Raw genomic sequence first — 21,538 nt, 5'->3', positions numbered from 1 at the left:
TAAACAGATTGTCTGATCATTATCACATTGCTATTAGTGGGACCGTGCTGTGCGCAAATTGGCTGCCGCGTTTCCTACATTACAACAGTGACTACACTTCAAAAATTACTTCATTGGCTGTAAAGCGCTTTGGGACACCTGGTGGTTGTGAAAGGCGCTTTATAAATGCAAGTCTCTTTTTTACTGCACTTGCCCACATGATCAATTTTCCAATGGTTTTGGTTGTGCTACCAAGGTTTATTTTCTTCTCCAGGCATAGATGCCTAGCAGCAGTAAACTTCTCAGATATTGGCATCTCTCTCGTGCCTGGCTGCAGTAGCCATTATTCATGTATACGCCTTGATAATGAGTAGCAGGCTATTTAACTATAGGCTCTATCACTGTTGTGCTTTTATTTATGATGTGAGGCTTGATTTGTGAGTGTCTGTGGTGTGCATCACAGTCATGCTCAACTCTGACTTCTCCCAACTTGCACTTTTGTAGTTCTAGTGTAGCTTGCTGGATGCCAATCAGGATTGGGAGCCTAGGCTGAGAACATCCAAGTCAGGGCTTAAATATGGGAGCTGTCAGATCTGCATAGCTACTTTTCACTGGATAAACTCACTGAGCCATCCAGGAAGCCGTGTTGCTGTTTTTTATATCAGATATTTGAGTGAAGTGTGCACCTCTTCCATAGTACCAAAGTTATGCAGGAGTCAGAACACTTTTAAGTGCAGTATAGTGAGTCTACAGCAGAGGTCATTGCATACTCTTAAACAAACAATGCAACTTCAAAATCATGGTAGTTTACATTATTTACTATCTTGTTCATACTGATTCCTGGTGTGCGAATCAGAGATTTATGATTTCCAGCGTGATGCTCAATTCCATCCAGGACAAAACAATGTGATTAATCAGTACCTCTGCCACTGAACGCATTATCCACATCCTCTAGCACTGGAGCTGAATATGTACTGTTTACACAATGTACGGCAGCAAGTCGCCAAGCCTACTTTGACAGCACCTCCCCGTCCAGCAACCTTTCAAAGGACAAGAGCAACAACATCATGGGAACACCATTACTTCCCAGTTTCCCTTTAAGTCACACCCCATCTTGACTTGGACATATATCACCGATCCTTCATTAATGTTTTGTTAAAATCTGTTAAAATCTGTGAATGATCTGTCTAATGCCATTCTGGGAGTACAATCACTGCAAGACTGCAGGAATTCAAGGAAAGGGTCTGCCACTGCCTTCTCAGACAACTAGGGTTGGGCAATAAATACGACTTCGCCAGCAATGGCCATGTCCTGAGAATAAGTAATACAACATTTTGCAACTTGTATTGTGCCTTAATCAGCTATCACTCCAGTTTGCAAATGATAGTATAAACAAGGTCATGTTAAATTTAATGCAAATTTGATACCAGAAGGTCTTTGAACACATTCAATTCCTATTGTTAATAACATATAGAATCATAGGAATTTTTATGTGGAGGGAAGTCATTCATCCCATCCTTACTGTACTGGTAAAAAGCAAACTACTGCAGATGCTGGAAATCTGAAATAAAAACAGCAAATGCTGGAAACATTCAGCAGGTCAGGCAGCATCTGTGGAGAGAGAAACCATGCATATAAATTTGTTGGCCTGGTGCATAAAATGGGCATCCGCGCATCTAATATGGCAGGGAATGTCCCTCGAATTCGATGTGAAGCTGAGAGGAGCACCCCAGTTCCCCACCCCCCAGCTCCAGAATAATGTAAGTAAAAAAGTACAACTAGTCTTTGAGAAGGCATCCTCCAATGATCCGTTTAAGGACTGGTGGTTTGACTGTCAATGCCTGAGAATACTGATGCATGCTATAATCAGTTGCAAACAAATTCTTTGTGGGGAGGCCTCAAACAGGTGGAGGAGCCGGAGAGAGGTACTCTTCCCCGGCAATGGGAGAATGAAACCTATTGCTGACACCAAGTAGGTGTGGCTGGAGGTGGCAGCGGGAATATTGTGCTACACTCCTGGATTCAGTGCAGGAAGCGCTTGAATGACCTAACCAGATCAGAAAAGGTGAGTCAAGTTTCACCATTCATCCTGCTGTGCGCATCACCCTATCCCCTCACTCTTCCTTATCAAGTCTACTCCATCACATCACTTACCATACCTACTTACCTTGCCCACCCATCGTTTCCTCACATCCCCATCTATCCATCCACAACTCCCACTCATGTTTATCCTTATGCAATTTCATGCCTCTTCCTCATGGTCGCCCTCACAGATGCACTGCGTCCATCAGGTGAGTGCATCCATCAGGTAAGCACATGTCATTATACTTGCAGGTCCATTCTTTCCCTCATTGCAGAAGAAGAAAGCACAGAACACAAGGGAGAGATCTGGAGGTGGGCCTTCACACATTTCCCAGCTCACAAGTGCAGAAGAGAGGGCCCTGGAAATAAGTGGAGTTTCAGTGTCCCTGGCCATCAGAGATGGGGAGAAGGGGACCTCTTAAATATAAACATAATTAAATATCAGTGACCCACGTGTCATACGGCACTCAGTCATGTTGACTTGATTTCAACAGCAAATGAAATATGAGCATTTTCATCATGATAACTTGCAACATTCTTACGTTGCCAGTACTAATTCATGTCTTTTATCTCCAACAGGGCCTTCACGCGTGCAACAGAAATTGCTGGTGGTCGCGAACAACGATTCTTCAAGGAGCTGATTCCTTCTGAGGGTGCACCATCACAGGACTCTTGCATACGATGCACCAGCTTAGATGCTCACATTTTGGTGGGACCAATAAGGCAGATAGTTGTGTTTTCACCTGGTGACTCACACATCACAAGTGAGCAAGAGCAGATGTTGGTGTCAGGGACAGCCGTGGAGAGTCTGCCTCGGAGGATGCAGCCCTCTCCAAGCTCTGCTCTACTGGACACAGATGCTGTTTCCCCGGTGATGTCAATGAAAAGGAGAACCATTGAGCAACCATCGAGAATGTCTGATGGACTGACAGGCCTTCCAAGCACACTGACCACGATTGCAGAGATTAGAGGAGTCTGCCTTAAACAGTAGTGGGGTGATGTCACAGGGCATTGTGATGATATGTTCTTCCATGGATAGAGGGCCCAGCTCCGTGGACATCAAATGCTCCAATCAAATTAGTCCATTCATACCTTGATCACGGCCATGCAGATTCTGGATAACAATATGTCTGCCATTTTAAATAGGTTGACAGATACCTTCGCGTTGGCCTTATAGTGCTGCACTGATGCTTTACAGTGGCTGGGCCATGAGAAGGTTGATGGCGAAACGGGACATGGAAGTGGGGATTCTACTTCAAGAAAGATGCATTTATATAATGCCTTTCACCACCACCAGATGTCCCAAAGGGCTGGGACTTGAATCCACAACCTTCTGAGCCACAGGACACAGCTAAGCTAAAGCACTTCCGCTTCTCACTTGTTGTTCCTCCCCTCCACACAGTCAGTAGCCGATATGCTGCCAAGTCTCCTGGTGGCCGAGTCTGTCCCTGCACAGGTGCAAGTGGAGCAGTCTTTGGCTGGTTCCTCCCGGGCTCCAAGAAAACTCATCCTCTGCCTGAACACACTGTGTCATGGATAGTGCCTCCTGGGAGCTGCCCTCTATGTTGCTGCCCTCTCTGCTGCTCCCTTCTCTGCTGTCCAGCTACAGGTATGACACCTGGGAATCCCTGGCCCAAGACCGCCCTAAGTGGAGGAAGTGCATCCGGGAGGGCACTGAGCACCTCGAGTTTCATCGCCGAGAGCATGCAGAAATCAAGCGCAGGCAGTGGAAAGAGTGTACGACAAACCAGTCCCACTCACCCTTTCCCACAACGACTATCTGTCCCACCTGTGACAGGGACTGTGATTCTCGTATTGGACTGTTCAGCCACCTAAGGACTCATTTTTAGAGTGGAAGCAAGTCATCCTCGATTCTGAGGGACTGCCTATGATGATGATGACAGTTCTCTCAAGAGCAGGCTTCAGTTGGTGCTGGTCATATTGGTTCTCGTCTGAGGTCCAATCTAAGACAGCCGAAGCACCATCCATCTTACTGTGTTTCAGAAAATCTTCAAAGTGGAAAAAGTTGATGTGGAGTATGACAAAGACACTCAACACAGGTCTGTTGCAGAGAAAAGAATTGTTTAATTGCTTGATCAAGGGAGACACGTTCCACGCCAGTTCCTTACGTTAGTGGGAGTTGTGTATAGACCTCCAAACCTCCAAACAGTAGTAGTGATGTTGGGGAGGGCATCGAACAGGAAATTAGGGGTGCGTGCAATAAAGGTGCAGCAGTTATAATGGGTGACTTTAATATGCACATAGATTGGGCTAACCAAACTGGAAGCAATACGGTGGAGGAGGATTTTCTGGAGTGCATAAGGGATGGTTTTTTAGACCAATATGTCGAGGAACCAACTAGGGGGGAGGCCATCTTAGACTGGGTGTTATGTAATGAGAAAGGATTAATTAGCAATCTCGTTGTGCGAGGCCCCTTGGGGAAGAGTGACCATAATATGGTGGAATTCTGCATTAGGATGGAGAATGAAACAGTTAATTCAGAGACCATGGTCCAGAACTTAAAGAAGGCTAACTTTGAAGGTATGAGGCGTGAATTGGCTGAGATGGATTGGCGAATGATACTTAAGGGGTTGACTGTGGATGGGCAATGGCAGACATTTAGAGACCGCATGGATGAACTACAACAATTGTACATTCCTGTCTGGCATAGAAATAAAAAAGGGAAGGTGGCTCAACCGTGGCTATCAAGGGAAATCAGGGATAGTATTAAAGCCAAGGAAGTGGCATACAAATTGGCCAGAAATAGCAGCGAACCTGGGGACTGGGAGAAATTTAGAACTCAGCAGAGGAGGACAAAGGGTTTGATTAGGGCAGGGAAAATGGAGTATGAGAAGAAGCTTGCAGGGAACATTAAGACGGATTGCAAAAGTTTCTATAGATATGTAAAGAGAAAAAGGTTAGTAAAGACAAATGTAGGTCCCCTGCAGTCAGAATCAGGGGAAGTCATAACGGGGAACAAAGAAATGGCGGACCAATTGAACAAGTACTTTGGTTCGGTATTCACGAAGGAGGACACGAACAACCTTCCGGTTTTAAAAGGGGTCGGGGGGTCTAGTAAGGAGGAGGAACTGAGGGAAATCCTTATTAGCCGGGAAATTGTGTTGGGGAAATTGATGGGATTGAAGGCCGATAAATCCCCAGGGCCTGATGGACTGCATCCCAGAGTACTTAAGGAGGTGGCCTTGGAAATAGTGGATGCGTTGACAGTCATTTTCCAACATTCCATTGACTCTGGATCAGTTCCTATGGAGTGGAGGGTAGCCAATGTAACCCCACTTTTTAAAAAAGGAGGGAGAGAGAAAACAGGGAATTATAGACCGGTCAGCCTGACATCGGTAGTGGGTAAAATGATGGAATCAATTATTAAGGATGTCATAGCAGTGCATTTGGAAAGAAGTGACATGATAGGTCCAAGTCAGCATGGATTTGTGAAAGGGAAATCATGCTTGACAAATCTTCTGGAATTTTTTGAGGATGTTTCCAGTAGAGTGGATAAGGGAGAACCAGTTGATGTGGTATATTTGGACTTTCAGAAGGCATTCGACAAGGTCCCACACAAGAGATTGATGTGCAAAGTTAGAGCACATGGGATTGGGGGTAGTGTACTGACATGGATTGAGAACTGGTTGTCAGACAGGAAGCAAAGAGTAGGAGTAAATGGGTACTTTTCAGAATGGCAGGCAGTGACTAGTGGGGTACCGCAAGGTTCTGTGCTGGGGCCCCAGCTGTTTACACTGTACATTAATGATTTAGATGAGGGGATTAAATGTAGTATCTCCAAATTTGCGGATGACACTAAGTTGGGTGGCAGTGTGAGCTGCGAGGAGGATGCTGTGAGGCTGCAGAGCGACTTGGATAGGTTAGGTGAGTGGGCAAATGCATGGCAGATGAAGTATAATGTGGATAAATGTGAGGTTATCCACTTTGGTGGTAAAAACAGAGAGACAGACTATTATCTGAATGGTGACAGATTAGGAAAAGGGGAGGTGCAAAAAGACCTGGGTGTCATGGTACATCAGTCATTGAAGGTTGGCATGCAGGTGCAGCAGGCAGTTAAGAAAGCAAATGGCATGTTGGCCTTCATAGCAAGGGGATTTGAGTACAGGGGCAGGGAGGTGTTGCTACAGTTGTACAGGGCATTGGTGAGGCCACACCTGGAGTATTGTGTACAGTTTTGGTCTCCTAACCTGAGGAAGGACATTCTTGCTATTGAGGGAGTGCAGCGAAGGTTCACCAGACTGATTCCCGGGATGGCGGGACTGACCTATCAAGAAAGACTGGATCAACTGGGCTTGTATTCACTGGAGTTCAGAAGAATGAGAGGGGACCTCATAGAAACATATAAAATTCTGACGGGGTTAGACAGGTTAGATGCAGGAAGAATGTTCCCAATGTTGGGGAAGTCCAGAACCAGGGGTCACAGTCTAAGGATAAGGGGTAAGCCATTTAGGACCGAGATGCGGAGGAACTTCTTCACCCAGAGAGTGGTGAACCTGTGGAATTCTCTACCACAGAAAGTTGTTGAGGCCAATTCACTAAATATATTCAAAAAGGAGTTAGATGAGGTCCTTACTGCTAGGGGGATCAAGGGGTATGGCGAGAAAGCAGGAATGGGGTACTGAAGTTGAATGTTCAGCCATGAACTCATTGAATGGCGGTGCAGGCTAGAAGGGCCGAATGGCCTACTCCTGCACCTATTTTCTATGTTTCTATGTTTCTTAACTGAATGCCTTCCCAACTGTTCTCCTCGAACACTTTAGGAGTTGCTCCTTTATACAGAATTCTTTGCAAAGTCATCATTTACGTTATCATTGGTCAGCCTTTCTACCGCGTGACAATCTTCGCTTCAGCTTGTTAATTTTAACTTTGCTGGTTGTTCCAGTATGAACAGATGCATCCTGTATCCTGCCAACAACAGGAACCCACTCCCCAGGCCCAAGACCCTAGTTCTGAATATCAGGAACTTACACCATTGTTCTGCGGTTGCACCTGATAATTTTGCGACATCATCTTATTTTTTGCCTGGCTATCATAAAGCGCGTTTAACTTTTTAATCGCCCCTTCAATTCCCCCCCCCCCCACCTTTGGTCATATGGTTATTCGATTAACCTACCGTGACCAATCTTTTTATTTTACTAGACCTGTGTGTCTCCCGCCCCGATTTCATTGATCAGGTGATAGGATTAGGACACTCACGATCATATCAGGTATTCATGTTAATTTGGTTCATCTCCCCTGTTACTTACTTTCAGCAAAGGCTTCCTTTAGTATTTCTGAGTGGCTTTCATCCTTCTCCTCCTACATCTAAAGCACCATTCAAACAGTAACATAAGTACAATCAACATTTGCACTGTCACTAATACATGTGATATAAATATTATCCAAGGGTGTACATGAACATTAAGTCCAAAATTCCATTGGCTAACACTTTCTTTGCAGCTTAACAATCTTTTTCATCAGGATGATGTATTTTGTCGTTGCTCACGGACACTCTTCTCCAATGCTCCAATGCCTCACTTGGTTTGGGAATGGGTTTTCCCTGAGGCTCTTCGAAGCCCTTGTACCCCACCTTTATAGTATCTACCACCATTCCATTGACAGTTTCTTCTTTTAATTCTGGCTATATAATATGTCCCTGAATATTAACCTCTTCTCTGGTTATGAAGCAAAAGTCGGTGGTAGTGATGGGGCAGTGCGTTACTCCTCCCTTGTCATGTCAGTGGCTGTGGTGCTGACACACCATTGCCCGTTACTTTGTTGGGCTGCTGTTGTCTCGGAATCCAGCATCAGCGGGGTTATGCTCAGGGCGCATTCTTCTGAGCGGCAATATCCACAGTCATCTTAATCAAATTTGGGATGTTCTTGGCACAAAACCTGGTAATTCTTACAACAGTCTTTAATGCACACACTCTTGGTATCATCTCCCTTCTTAATAATGTATTGGTGCAGTTTGTGGTATCTGACCTGTGTTTGGTTTCTTAGTTCTCCAATATTATCAACTTTATACAGTAGGTTTCCCTTGGTCACATCATATTGTGGTATTGACAGTACAAATCCGATTATATTCTGATGACCAGTTACACATTTAGTTTTAGCAACCCATGCATGGCTGTTTCGCCTGATTTCACAGGCGTCTGTTTTCCTTTTTCTCAAGGTTCATTTCCTGAATACATCATTGGTTATCCAATCTGTGACCTCTCCATTTTGTAGCTCCATACCCGGCGCATACCGCAGCATTTCATCCGCTTTCGCTATTGTACTTTTGGTTTGTGCTTGTTAAGTTAATTGTCTTGGCATGATCCCTTAGTATGTGGGCCACTTGTAACAATTCTCATTCAGCCCCATCTCCCAATTGGGCCTGCATCTTCTCGTTATCATCTCCCCTCTCCAGCAACACTCTTAGGGTTTGGGTGCGTGTGTCAACCTGCTCTATGCGCCGCAGTATGCACCAGGTATGGAGCATGGATGATAAGTACAGTAGAACATAACTTAGAACAGCTACAAAATGGGGAGGTCCCAGATTGGATAACCAATGATGTATTCAGAAAATGGACGTTGAGAAAAAGGGAAACAGACGCCTGTGAAATCAGACAAAACAGTCATGCATGGGTTCCTAAAACTAAATGTGTAACTGGTCATCAGTATATAATCGGATAATCTGGAGATCTATCGTGTTTACCATTGCTACTCCCACCGTATAACCCATGCCTATCATGTGATAAACCTCAGGGTTTTAGACTCGGCCCGCAGTGTCAGATTTTTATACGTTTTTGACCCGCAGAAACTGGGGATCGTTAGATCGGTCAAATTTAGAAATATTGTGATTATCTTCTGGCGTACTCCAAAGTGTATCTTTTCCTTTGTGTACAATTCATTACTAAACCCCCCCGCTCCCCCTTTGTCCCCCTTTGTTATATGAGGGTACCTTGGAGTTCTCCTCTTACACAGGAACATCGTTCACCCTCCTGTATGATTGTCGCAATTTGTACTTCCCTCTGGGGCGGGTGATGGGCTACTAGTTTCTTCCTTGTCCTTGTAAATCATAAGGGCGGTGGTGATCACGTTTATATAAATTCTGTTGAGAAAACACATCCTGGAAATTCTAGGCTTTTACTTAGATTCTTACCATTTCTACTTCGACTGGATTGTTTGCAGTGTTTCTCCCAGGTCCATTTTATTATGGTAAGTACCCCTAGTATTGCAAATATTAATCCTGGTCCCCCTAAAAGTCCATCATCGATGCATCCCTCCACTCCTTATATTCTTTCAGCTGGGACCAATGTTTCCATCGGCCCCCACCTTTTATATTTATACATGCACATGTGTTACCACTGATTAATACTTCATATTCTTTAATCATTACCTTTGCTCCAACCTCCGGTACTACCGCAGGGGGGTTTTGTTCCTTTATCCTCGTCTTCCTCTTCCTGCTTATCTCGCACTTCCTGTCGCATACCTTTCAACTGCCTACTCAGTTCCATCACATACTTCCTAATTCTATTGCGTAAAAGTCCTAACTCTAATCCTCCTTTAATTATTCCCTCAGGGAGTTTCATTGCTTGTCCATCATTAGTTCATAAGGGGTGAGTCCTGTTGTGCGGTTCGATGTAGCACACAGTCTCATCAATATGGTGGGCAGGAGTTCCGGCCATGCCTGTCCGGTTCCCTGGATTGCTTTACACAGGGAGGTTTTGAGGGTTCTATTCATTCTTTCTACCATTCCCGAATTCTGGGGATGGTAGAGGTTGTGGAATTTCTGCTTAATGTTCAGTATTTTACAAGTGTCCTTCATTACCTTTCCTGTGAAATAAGTCCCTTCGTCTGAATCTATCTGAATGGGAATCCCTCATCTAGGAATTACCTCTTCCGCTAGTATATGGGCTATCGTGGTTGCGGTGCAATTGCGGGTGGCGAATGTTTTCACCCACCTTGTAACCTGGTCAATAATCACCAAGCAGTACTTCCTTCCCCTGGAGTTTATTAGGGGGCCAGTAAAATAATTCTGTATGTTTTCCCTTGGTCCCCGTGGGCGGGGTTGGTGCACCATCCTTATTTTTATCGTCTTTTCCGGCTTATGTTGGGTGCACGTAACACAGTGCAGGCAATGTTTAGCAACATCGTGCCCAATTCCCGGCCACCACCAATCCCGTGAGATATTGGATATCATGGCGTTACGCCTGGCATGGTTAATGCCATGGTGTAACTCCATGATCATTTGCCGAATACAGGAAAGTGCCAACACCTTTCTGTCCTTTCTCCACACGGCGTCTATACTAGGTGATTCTCCCGTTCTCTCCCATTCTGCTCTTTCTTCCTTGTTCGTATCTGTGTGCAGTTTAACTATGTTTATGTCCTCTTCTGTGGTAAGGCGACAGATTGACTCTATTTTTATGTCTGCGGATGTGGCCGCTTCTCGAGTGGCATTGTCCGCAGCCTCATGTCCACACTGTATTTCATCCACTACTCGTTAATGGGCCTTTATCTTTATCACTGCTGCTTTACCTGGTTTGCTGGCTGCTTCTAATAGTAATTTTATACATTCATCATGTTTGATGGCCTCGCCGCCAGAGTTATAGAAACATAGAAACATAGAAAATAGGTGCAGGAGTAGGCCATTCGGCCCTTCGAGCTTGCACTGCCATTCAATGAGTTCATGGCTGAACATGCAACTTCAGTACCCCATTCCTGCTTTCTCACCATACCCATTGATCCCCCAAGTAGTAAGAACTACATCTAACTCCTTTTTGAATATATTTAGTGAATTGACCTCAACTACTTTCTGTATTAGAGAATTCCACAGGTTCACCACTCTCTGGGTGAAGAGGTTTCTTCTCATCTCGGTCCTAAATGGCTTACCCCTTATCCTTAGACTGTGGCCCCTGTTTCTGGACTTCCCCAACATTGGGAACATTCTTCCTGCATCTAACCTGTCTAAACCCGTCAGAATTTTAAACGTTTCCATCAGATCCCCTCTCATTCTTCTGAACTCCAGTGAATACAAGCCCAGTTGATCCAGTCTTTCTTGATATGTCAGTCCCGCCATCCCGGGAATCAGTCTGGTGAACCTTCGCTGCACTCTCTCAATAGCAAGAATGTCCTTCCTCAAGTTAGGAGACCAAAACTGTACATAATACTCCAGGTGCGGCCTCACCAAGGCCCTATACAACTGTAGTAACACCTCCCTGCCCTGTACTCAAATTCCCTCGCTATGAAGGCCAAAATGCCATTTGCTTTCTTAACCGCCTGCTGTACCTGCATGCCAACCTTCAATGACTGATGTACCATGACACCCAGGTCTCATTGCACCTCCCCTTTACCTAATCTGTCACCATTCAGAAAATAGTCTGTCTCTCTGTTTTTACCAACAAAGTGGATAACCTCACATTTATCCACATTATACTTCATCTGCCATGCATTACCCCACTCACCTAACCTGTCCAAGTCACTCTGCAGCCTCATAGCATCCTCCTCATAGCTCACACTGCCAGCCAACTTAGTGTCATCCGCAAATTTGGAGATACTATATTTAATCCCCTCTTCCAAATCATTAATGTACAATGTAAACAGCTGGGGCCCCAGCACAGAACCTTGTGGTACCCCACTAGTCACTGCCTGCCATTCTGAAAAGTACCCATTTACTCCTACTCTTTGCTTCCTGTCTGCCAACCAGTTCTCAATCCATGTCAGCACACTACACCCAATCCCATGTGCTTTAACCTTGCACATCAATCTCTTGTGTGGGACCTTGTCGAAAGCCTTCTGAAAGACCAAATGCACCACATCAACTGGTTCTCCCTTGTCCACTCTACTGGAAACATGCTCAAAAAATTCCAGAAGATTTGTCAAGCATGATTCCCCTTTCACAAATCCATGCTGACTTGGACCTATCATGTCACCTCTTTCCAAATGCGCTTCTATGACATCCTTAATAATTGATTCCATCATTTTACCCACTACCGACGTCAGGCTGCCCGGTCTATAATTCCCTGTTTTCTCTCTCTCTCCTTTTTTAAAAAGTGGGGTTACATTGGCTACCCTCCACTCCATAGGAACTGATCCAAAATCTATGGAATGTTGGAAAATGATTGTCACTGCTATTTCCAAGGCCACCTCTTAAGTACTCTGGGATGCAGTCCATCAGGCCCTGGGGTTTTATCAGCCTTCAATTCCATCAATTTCCCCAACACAATTTTCCGACTAATAAGGATTTCCCTCAGTTCCTCCTTCTTACTAGACCCCCTGACCCCTTTTATATCCGTAAGGTTGTTTGTGTCCTCCTTAGTGAATACCGAACCAAAGTACTTGTTCAATTGGTCCGCCATTTCTTTGTTCCCCGTTATGACTTCCCCTGATTCTGACTGCAGGGGACCTACGTTTGTCTTTACTAACCTTTTTCTCTTTACATATCTATAGAAGCTTTTGCAGTCCATCTTAATGTTCCCTGCAAGCTTCCACTCGTACTCTATTTTCCCTGCCCTTTGTCCTCCTCTGCTGAGTTCTAAATTTCTCCCAAACCCTCTCCTTCCCCATGCTACCATATAGTCATGTACTACCCCAAAGGCATACCTATTATCTGTATATATATTCACTATCCCTCTGCCAGGAATAAAGCTTCTGTCAGTGCGGCTAATTCTGCTACTTGGGCCGAAAGGCCTCCGTCCAGCGCTCCCTGCATCACTACCTCAAGATGCTGGTTTAATACCGTCCATCCAGTACGTGGGTGGTCGTCGATGTACCATCGGGATCCATCCACATACAATGTGACATCTGCGTTTTCGAGAGCTACCTCACTCACATTCCCTGGAGAATCTTCCCATTCTAATGTGTTACACTCGTGGGGCTCTCCCCTAGTGAGGATTCCTTCTGCCGGATTTACCCCGGTGTCTCTGACTATCTTTACTGATTCATCGTGGGGCAGTAAGACGATTTCCCACTTCGCTCGGCGGACATTGGAGACGGCCCGGAGCTTTCCAGTATTCAACATTTCACCTGTCATCACGACAGGTTCGCTGACCTTGACTGCCCATGTGGCACAGTCTTCTGCAGCCACGCATCTGGAAAGTCCACAGCTACTATGGCAATCGGAGGAGCGGGAGGTCGAGGATCGAAGCCTATAAAAGGCCAGAAGCAGCGGCAGTCGGAAGAGCAGGAGGTCGAGGATCGAGGCCTATAAAAGGTCAGGAGCAGTGGCAGTCGGGAGTGGGAGGTCGAGGATCGAGGGCTATAAAAGACCAGGAGCAGCGGCAGTCGGGAGCGGGAGGTCGAGGATCGAGGCCTATAAAAGGCCAGGAGAGCGGCAGTAAGGGAGCAGGATGTCGAGGATTGAGGCCAATAAAAGGCCAGGAGCAGCAGTTGGGAGCGACAGTCAGTGCATGGACAAAAGTAAACAAAGAAGTAATAAGAAATCGAAGAGTGACATCACAGCCAAGTGGGTAAGTAATTGGTTGGTGGATTGGTGAGTATTTAATCTTTTTCTTTTTCTTTTTCTTATCAGTAGGTAACCTTTGGCATTGTTGCCAAATTACGTTAATTTAAGGGTTAAGTCATGGCAGGAGAGCCCAGACCTGTGTCATGCTCCTCCTGTGCTATGTGGGAAGGAAGCGTCCCTGACTACTACATGTGCAGGAAGTATGTCCAGTTGCAGTTCCTGACAGACTGAATTGCAGCACTGGAGCTGCACATCGATTCACTCTGGAGCATCCACGATGCTGAGGATGTCGTGAATAGCACGTTTAGTGAGTTGGTCACACCGCAGGTAAAGGTTACACAGGCAGATAGGGAATGGGTGACCACCAGGCAGAGCAGTGGAAGGAAGGTAGTGCAGGGGTCCCCTGCAGTCATCTCCCTCCAAAACAGATATACCGTTTTGGGTGCTGTTGTGGGAGATGACTCATCAGGGGAAGGCAGCAGCAGCCAAGTTCATGGCACCATGGGAGGCTCTGCTGCACAGGAGGGCAGGAAAAAGAGTGGGAGAGCTTAGTGGTAGGGGATTCTATTGTAAGGGGAATATATAGGCGTTTCTGCGGCCGCAATCGGGACTTCAGGATAGTATGTTCCCTCCCTGGTGCAAGGGTCAAGGATGTCTTGGAGCAGCTGCAGGGCATTCTGGATGGGGAGGGTGAACAGCCAGTTGTCCTGGTGCATATAGGTACCAAGGTACAATATAGTTAAAAAATGGGATGAGGTCCAACAAGCTGAATTTAGGGAGCTAGTAGTTAAATTAAAAAGTAGGACCTCAAAGGTAGTAATCTCAGGATTGCTACCAGTGCCACGTGCTAGTCAGAGTAGGATAGCTAAGATGAAAACGTGGCTTGAGGAATGGTGCAAGAGGAAGGGATTCAAATTCCTGGGACATTGGAACCGGTTCTGGGGGAGATGGGACCAGTACAAACCGGACGGTCTGCATCTGGGCAGGTCCTGAACCAATGTCCTAGGGGAGTGTTTGCTTGTGCTGTTGGGGAGGGTTTAAACTAATATGGCAGGGGGATGAGAATCTATACAGGGAGACAGAGGGAAGTAAAATAGGGGCAGAAGCAAAAGGTAGAAAGGAGATAAGGAAAAGTGGAGGGCAGAGAAATCAAAGGTGAAAATCAAAAAGGGCCACATTACAACATCATTCTAAAAGGACAAAGAGTATGAAAAAAACATGCCTGAAGGCCCTGTGCCTCAATGCGAGGAACATTCGTAATAAGGTGGATGAATTAACTGCGCAGATAGCTGTTAATGGATATGATGTAATTGGGATTACTGAGACATGGCTCCAAGGTGACCAAGGCTGGGAACTCAACATCCAGGGGTATTCAATATTCAGGAAGGATAGACAGAAAGGAAAAGGAGGTGGGGCAGCGTTGCTGGTTAAAGAGGAGATTAATGAAATAGTAAGGAAGGACATTAGCTTGGATGATGTGGAGTCTCTATGGGTAGAGCTGCGGAACACCAAAGGGCAGAAAACGCTAATGGCAGTTGTGTACAGTAGTAGTGAGGTTGGGGATGGCATCAAACAAGAAATTAGGGATGCGTGCAATAAAGGTACAGCAGTTATCATGGGTGACTTTAATCTGCATACAGATTGGCCGAACCAAACTGGTAGCAATACAGTGGAGGAGGATTTCCTGGAGTGCATAAGGGATGTTTTTTTAGACTAATACATCGAGGAACTAACTAGAGAACTGGCCATCCTCGACTGGATGTTGTGTAACGAGAGAGGATTAATTAGCAATCTTGTTGTGCGAGGCCCCTTGGGGAAGAGTGACCATAATATAGTAGAATTCTTCATTAAGTTGGAGAGTGACACAGTTAATTCAGAGACGAGGGTCCTGAACTTAAAGAAAGGTAACTTCGATAGTATGAGACGTGAATTGGCTAGGATAGACCGGCGAATGATACTTAAAGAGTTGACGGTGGATAGGCAATGGCAGACATTTAAAGATCACATGGATGAACTTCAACAATTGTACATCCCTGTCTGGCATAAAAATAAAACGGGGAAGGTGGCTCAACCGTGGCTCAACCATGGGAAATTAGGGATAGTGTTAAATCCAAGGAAGAGGCATATAAATTGCCCAGAAAAAGCACAAAACCTGAGGACTTCGAGAAATTTAGAGTTCAGCAGAGAAGGACAAAGGGTTTAATTAGAAGGGGAAAATAGAGTATGAGAGTAAGCTTGCAGGGAACATAAAAACTGACTGCAAAAGCTTCTGTAGATATGTAAAGAGAAAAAGATGAGTGAAGACAAATGTAGGTCCCTTACAATTAGAATCAGGTGAATTTATAGAAACATAGAAACATAGAAAATAGGTGCAGGAGTAGACCATTCAGCCCTTCTAGCCTGCACCGCCATTCAATGAGTTCATGGCTGAACATGCAATTTCAGTACCCCCTTCTTGCTTTCTCGCCATACCCCTTGATCCCCCTAGTAGTAAGGACTTCATCTAACTCCCTTTTGAATATATTTAGTGAATTGGCCTCAACTACTTTCTGTGGTAGAGAATTCCACAGGTTCACCACTCTCTGGGTGAAGAAGTTTCTCCTCATCTCGGTGCTAAATGGCTTACCCCTTATCCTTAGACTGTGACCCCTGGTTCTGGACTTCCCCAACATTGGGAACATTCTTCCTGCATCCAATCTGTCTAAACATGTCAGAATTTTAAACATTTCTATGAGGTCCCCTCTCATTCTTCTGAACTCCAATGAATGGGGAGCAAAGAAATGGCAGACCAATTGAACAAATACTTTGGTTCTGTCTTCACTAAGAAAGACACAAATAATCTTCCGGAAATACTAGGGGACCGAGGGTCTAGCAAGGAGGAACTGAAGGAAATCCTTATTAGTCAGAAAATTGCATTGGAGAAATTGATGGGACTGAAAGCTGATAAATCCCTAGGGCCTGATAGTCTACATCTCAGAGTACTTAAGGAAGTAGCCCTGGAAATAGTGGCTGCATTGGTGGTCATTTTCCAACATTCTATAGACTCTGGATCAGTTTATATGGGATTGGAGGGTAGCTAATGTAACCCCACTTTTAAAAAAAAAAGGAGGGAGAGAGAAAACGGAATTATCGACCGGTTAGCCTGATCTCAGTAGTGGGGAAAATGTTGGAATCAATTATTAAAGATGAAATAGCAGCGCATTTGGAAAGCAGTGACAGGATTAGTCCAAGTCAGCATGGATTTATGAAAGGGAAATCATGCTTGACAAATCTTCTAGAATTTTTTGAGGATGTAATTAATAGAGTGGACAAGGGAAAACCAGTGGATGTGGTGTATTTGGACTTTCAAAAGGCTTTTGGCAAGGTCCCACACGAGAGATTGGTGTGAAAAATTAAAGCACATGGCATTGGAGGTAATGTATTGACGTGGATAGAGAACTGGTTGGCAGACAGGGCGCAAAGAATAGGAATAAACGGGACCTTTTAAGAATGGCAAGCAGTGACTACTGGGGTACCGCAGGGTTCAGTGCTGTGACCCCAGCTATTTACAATATACATTAATCATTAAATGAAGGAATTGAATGTAATATCTCCAATTTTGCAGATGACACTAAGCTGGGTGGCAGTGTGAGCTTTGAGGAGGATGCTAAGAGGCTGCAGGGTGACTTGGACAGGTTAGGTAAGTGGGCAAATGCATGGCAGATGCAGTATAATGTAGATAAATGTGAGGTTATCCACTTTGGTGGCAAAAACAGGAAGGCAGAATATTACCTGAATGGTGACAGATTAGGAAAAGGGGAGGTGCAATGAGACCTGCGTGTCGTGGTATATCAATCATTGAAAGTTGGCATGCAGGTAGGCAAATGGCATGTTGGCCTTCATAGCGAGAGGATTTGAGTATAGGAACAGGGGGATCTTACTGCAGTTGTACAGGGCCTTTGTGAGGCCACACCTTGAATATTGTGTACAGTTTTGGTCTCCTAATCTGAGGAAGGACATTCTTGCTATTGAGGGAGTGCAGCAAAGGTTCACCAGACTGATTCCCGGGATGTCAGGAATGTGACATATGAAGAAAGATTGGATCGACGAGGCTTATATTCACTGGAATTTAGAAGAATGCGAGGGGATCTCATAGAAACATATAAAATTCTGACGGGATTGGACAGGCTAGATGCAGGAAGCATGTTCCCGATGTTGTGGAAGTCCAGAACCAGGGGTCACAGTCTAAGGATAAGGGGTAAGCCATTTAGGACCGAGATGAGGAGAAACTTCTTCACTCAGGGAATTGTGAACCTGTGGAATTCTCTTCCACAGAAAGTTGTTGAGGCCAGTTCGTTAGATATATTCAAAAGGGAGTTAGATGTGGCCCTTACGGCTAAAGGGCTCAAGGGGTATGGAGAGAAAGCCGGAATGGGGTACTGAAGCTGCAAAAATGATCCGCCATGATCATATTGAATGGTGCTGCAGGCTCGAAGGGTCGAATGGCCTACTCCTGCACCTATTTTCTATGTTTCTACTGGTGATTGTTGGGTTGAATAGTAAGCTATGGGTCTCATTCTGTCCCTGTGCATTTCTGTTTCTCATCAGAGAAAATGGCATTTTTAGATTGTTTCCAAGCTTTTTAATAGCGTTTTTTTTCCTAAACTATTTAGTATTATTTCTTTTAAAAAGGTTTCCAAATGCAAGATTTTCCAATACAACCAAAATATTTATCAAGGAGACTATCTCAAAATCCCAATTCAAATACTGTACTGCCAATCTTTTTATTTAAATCTTTTTTATTGAACTAGAAGCTTTCACGTCATTTAAAATAAGATTCCAGTCAAAGGAAAATTAGGGCGGAGCTTCCCCCAGCCTGTAGCCTCAAGAAACCCATGCAGACTTTTTTTTAAAAAGCCCTTTTCCTTTATCTCATTCATAGACTAAATTTATTATCTTTCAACCCAATGTAATCAATGATTACGTGTTTTTTTTAACAAGTATTTGGGTGTCTCAGCTTACAATAACCAAATTGAAAAGACAATACTTTGTTACGATTCTAATTGATTTAAAGTGAGACCATACATTTTTAATTGAAGTTTTATCTTTTGTTAAACACACCCATCCTTTGTGCATTCCTAGCTCCATAACATCATCAAAATAAATCCACATCTGTGTTTCTAACTTAAAATGTCATTCAATTCGAGGTACACAATTCAAATTATTCACACTTTCTTAAAACTTCCCACATCTAGGACAACACTACAAAGGGTTAAAAACTTTCAGCTCACTGCCCGAAAAAGTGGATGTAGCTAAAACAAACTTAGAGGTACACCATTTCTCTTTTAAAAGACCGGCTTTAAGACAACTGGAAAATTCATTAACTCCCACCTCAAATATTCTACAGTCAAGAAAACTTCCACGCAACCACTCTCATTCAACAAAGCTTATCGTTCTCTTCCTCGGCACAAAAGCTGAAGCTTCTGTGTCGGTGTTATATTCTTCTTAGATCTACCCACTCTATCTCCTACTCTTAAATTGTGCAATTCCTCTAAATGAGACCTGGGCATGGCCTTATATTGCAAATATTGACTGACCACTATCAAACCTGCTTTGCCCATCTTTTTATTTTCATTTCTCCCACCAAAATTTTTGTTTTGGGGAGCTCATCTCTGGGATCCCATCCGTCACTTAACATAGTAACTATCTATTTTTTATGGTCGTCAGCAAAATAGCTATTCAGCGAACCTTCCGGCCCCTGATCTAACATATCTTTGCATCTATGTTTGGTACGTCTACCCTTCTATTGGTTCATTGTCCCCTTTAACCTGGTTTCCTCAAACCTACGGAGCCGATCCTACTTTGATAATTACTATTGTGATCTCTTAACTACCCTCAAGTCTTTTACACCATTACAGACCTTTCTCACAAGTTCGGACACCCCAGGCGACCAACATGTTTGGCGGCAGATTACATCGAATTTATGAGTGGTATTTAAAATATACTCACTCGCGATGGTCTGCAAACATCCGTCTGTCTTTCGCCTGGGTGCGTCCTGCCAGACTACGCCATTTGATGTGGAATATGACAAAGACACCCAACACAGGTCTGTTGTGGATAAAAGAATTGTTTAATTGCTTGATCAAGGGAGACACGGTCTACACCAGTTCCCTAACTGGGTGCCTTCCCAACTGTTCTCCTCGAACACTTTAGGAGTTGCTCCTTTATAGAGAATTCTTTGCAAAGTCATCATTTACATTATCATTGGTCAGTCTTTCTACCGCGTGACAATCTTCGCTTCAGCTTGTTAATTTTAACTTTTCTGATTGTTCCAGTATGAACAGATGCATCCTGCATCCTGCCAACAACAGGAACCCACTCCCCAGGCCCTGTTCTGAATAACAGGAACTTACACCATTGTTCTGCGGTTGCACCTGATAATTTTGCTACATCATCTTATTTTTTGCCTGGCTCGCATAAAGAGCGCTTAACCCTTTAATCGCCCCATCAAAAGTAAACACTCAGCAAATGTACAGTAATTAACCCTTTCCCACTCGTAGGTAAGAAAGCAGCTGTGAGTACTGAGTATTTATTGCAGTATTCCCATGAGCTTAAATCAGCCCCCTCAATTGCCATTGTGTTCTCACCTTGCTTTCAGTGGCGATTTCAGAAAGCCAGGGAAACCGTGGATACGCCATTAACTTTAAAAATCAGTGGAATTATCACTCCAATTGAGCGATTAGCACATCTTAATAGGCAACTTGCCTCTCCCGAGGGGATTGCACGCAAGCAGTCTAATATGATCAAGTTAAACACGGAGATTAACGGGTTGGAGCCGGCTTCCCAATGAGCTCGTATTTTTGACAGTTCGAACCCCGACCCGCACCCAAACCCACACACTCCTCCAGATTAAAACTCCCCCCACTATATGTGAAAACTTAAATATATCACTGGGAGAATTCCTGTGGCATTGCTCACAGTGAAGTGGAAGAATGTGACAGGAACTGTGACCCTATGGAAGATTTTGTAAATATAGACAGATATTTAATAGATTCAGAAAATGCTGTTTCACACTGTGCAATTAATTCATGTACAACAATCCAATTAAAAAAACTTCAAACTGAAATCAGACTAAATTTTGTGCATTGCAGAAATTTGAAGATCTGTATCAACTTGACTGCAGGAAAAATGCAACATTTATCAATGGACCAGGTCATCGATGTAGCTGTACTGTGGCTCCTTAACTGGTTATGGTTTATTATCCTCATATTTAAAGTGTAGTGCTGTAAATTTATTTAAGATATTTTTATGAAACAAATGCAATCAATTCTGTATTTTTTTCACTTTTGCTTAAACTTGTAATTAGATGTGAGATTTCCCATCACACATATGTTGTATCTTCGCACAAATAAAGAAAATGAATCTTCGCCATCTTAACTCAGTGAGAATCCTTTATGCTACCAATTTTCTCCCGATCCATGTTCTCCTGAAATCACTAACTCCTTGTTGGAGTAAATCTTAAAGGACATCAAACACCCCCTAATACTTTATCCAAGTAGTCATTAGGGAGCTTCATGGTCTATATAACTTGTCAGATACACCTGCTGACCCTTTAGCTGATGCTTCCTTCAGAACTTTCAAAGAAAAAGTCCTACAACTTCTGTGTACCTTAGCCACTGACTATATCCCTCTCTCTAACTTCTGTCTGAGGCTGAACCTTGGTGTCATATTTGACTCTGAAATGAGCTTTCAACCACATATCTGCAGCATAACTAAGGCCACCTATTTTCACCTCCATAACATTGCCTGCCTCCGCCCTTGCCTCAGCTCATCTGCTGCTGAAGCCCTCATCCATGCTTTTGTTACTTCTAGACTTGACTATTCCAACGTACTCCAGGCTGGCTTCCCACATTCTACCCTACGTAAATTTGAGGTAATCCAAAACTTGGCTGCCTGTGCCCTAACTTGCACCAAGTCCTGCTCACCCATCACCCCTGTGCTTGCTAACCTACATTGGCTTCTGGTTAAGCATGACTTGATTTCAAAATT

The 21,538-nt window shown here is 44.2% G+C and overlaps 1 protein-coding gene across 1 annotated transcript in view; it reads left to right on the top strand.

Moving 5' to 3' along the window:
* Nucleotides 1–20,770, top strand: part of LOC139229982 (probable E3 SUMO-protein ligase RNF212) — a 140,274-nt gene extending 119,504 nt beyond the window's left edge. The window contains exon 15 of the mRNA XM_070861684.1: nt 20,641–20,770. The gene's annotated coding sequence lies outside the window, so the exon portion shown is untranslated. The remainder of the gene's footprint in view (nt 1–20,640) is intronic.
* The last annotated feature ends 768 nt before the right edge of the window (nt 20,771–21,538 follow it).

The sequence above is a fragment of the Pristiophorus japonicus genome, chromosome 2 (assembly GCF_044704955.1).
Source record: "Pristiophorus japonicus isolate sPriJap1 chromosome 2, sPriJap1.hap1, whole genome shotgun sequence".
NCBI classification, from domain to species: Eukaryota; Metazoa; Chordata; class Chondrichthyes; family Pristiophoridae; genus Pristiophorus; species Pristiophorus japonicus.
This window is presented reverse-complemented; position numbering and strand designations above follow the sequence as displayed.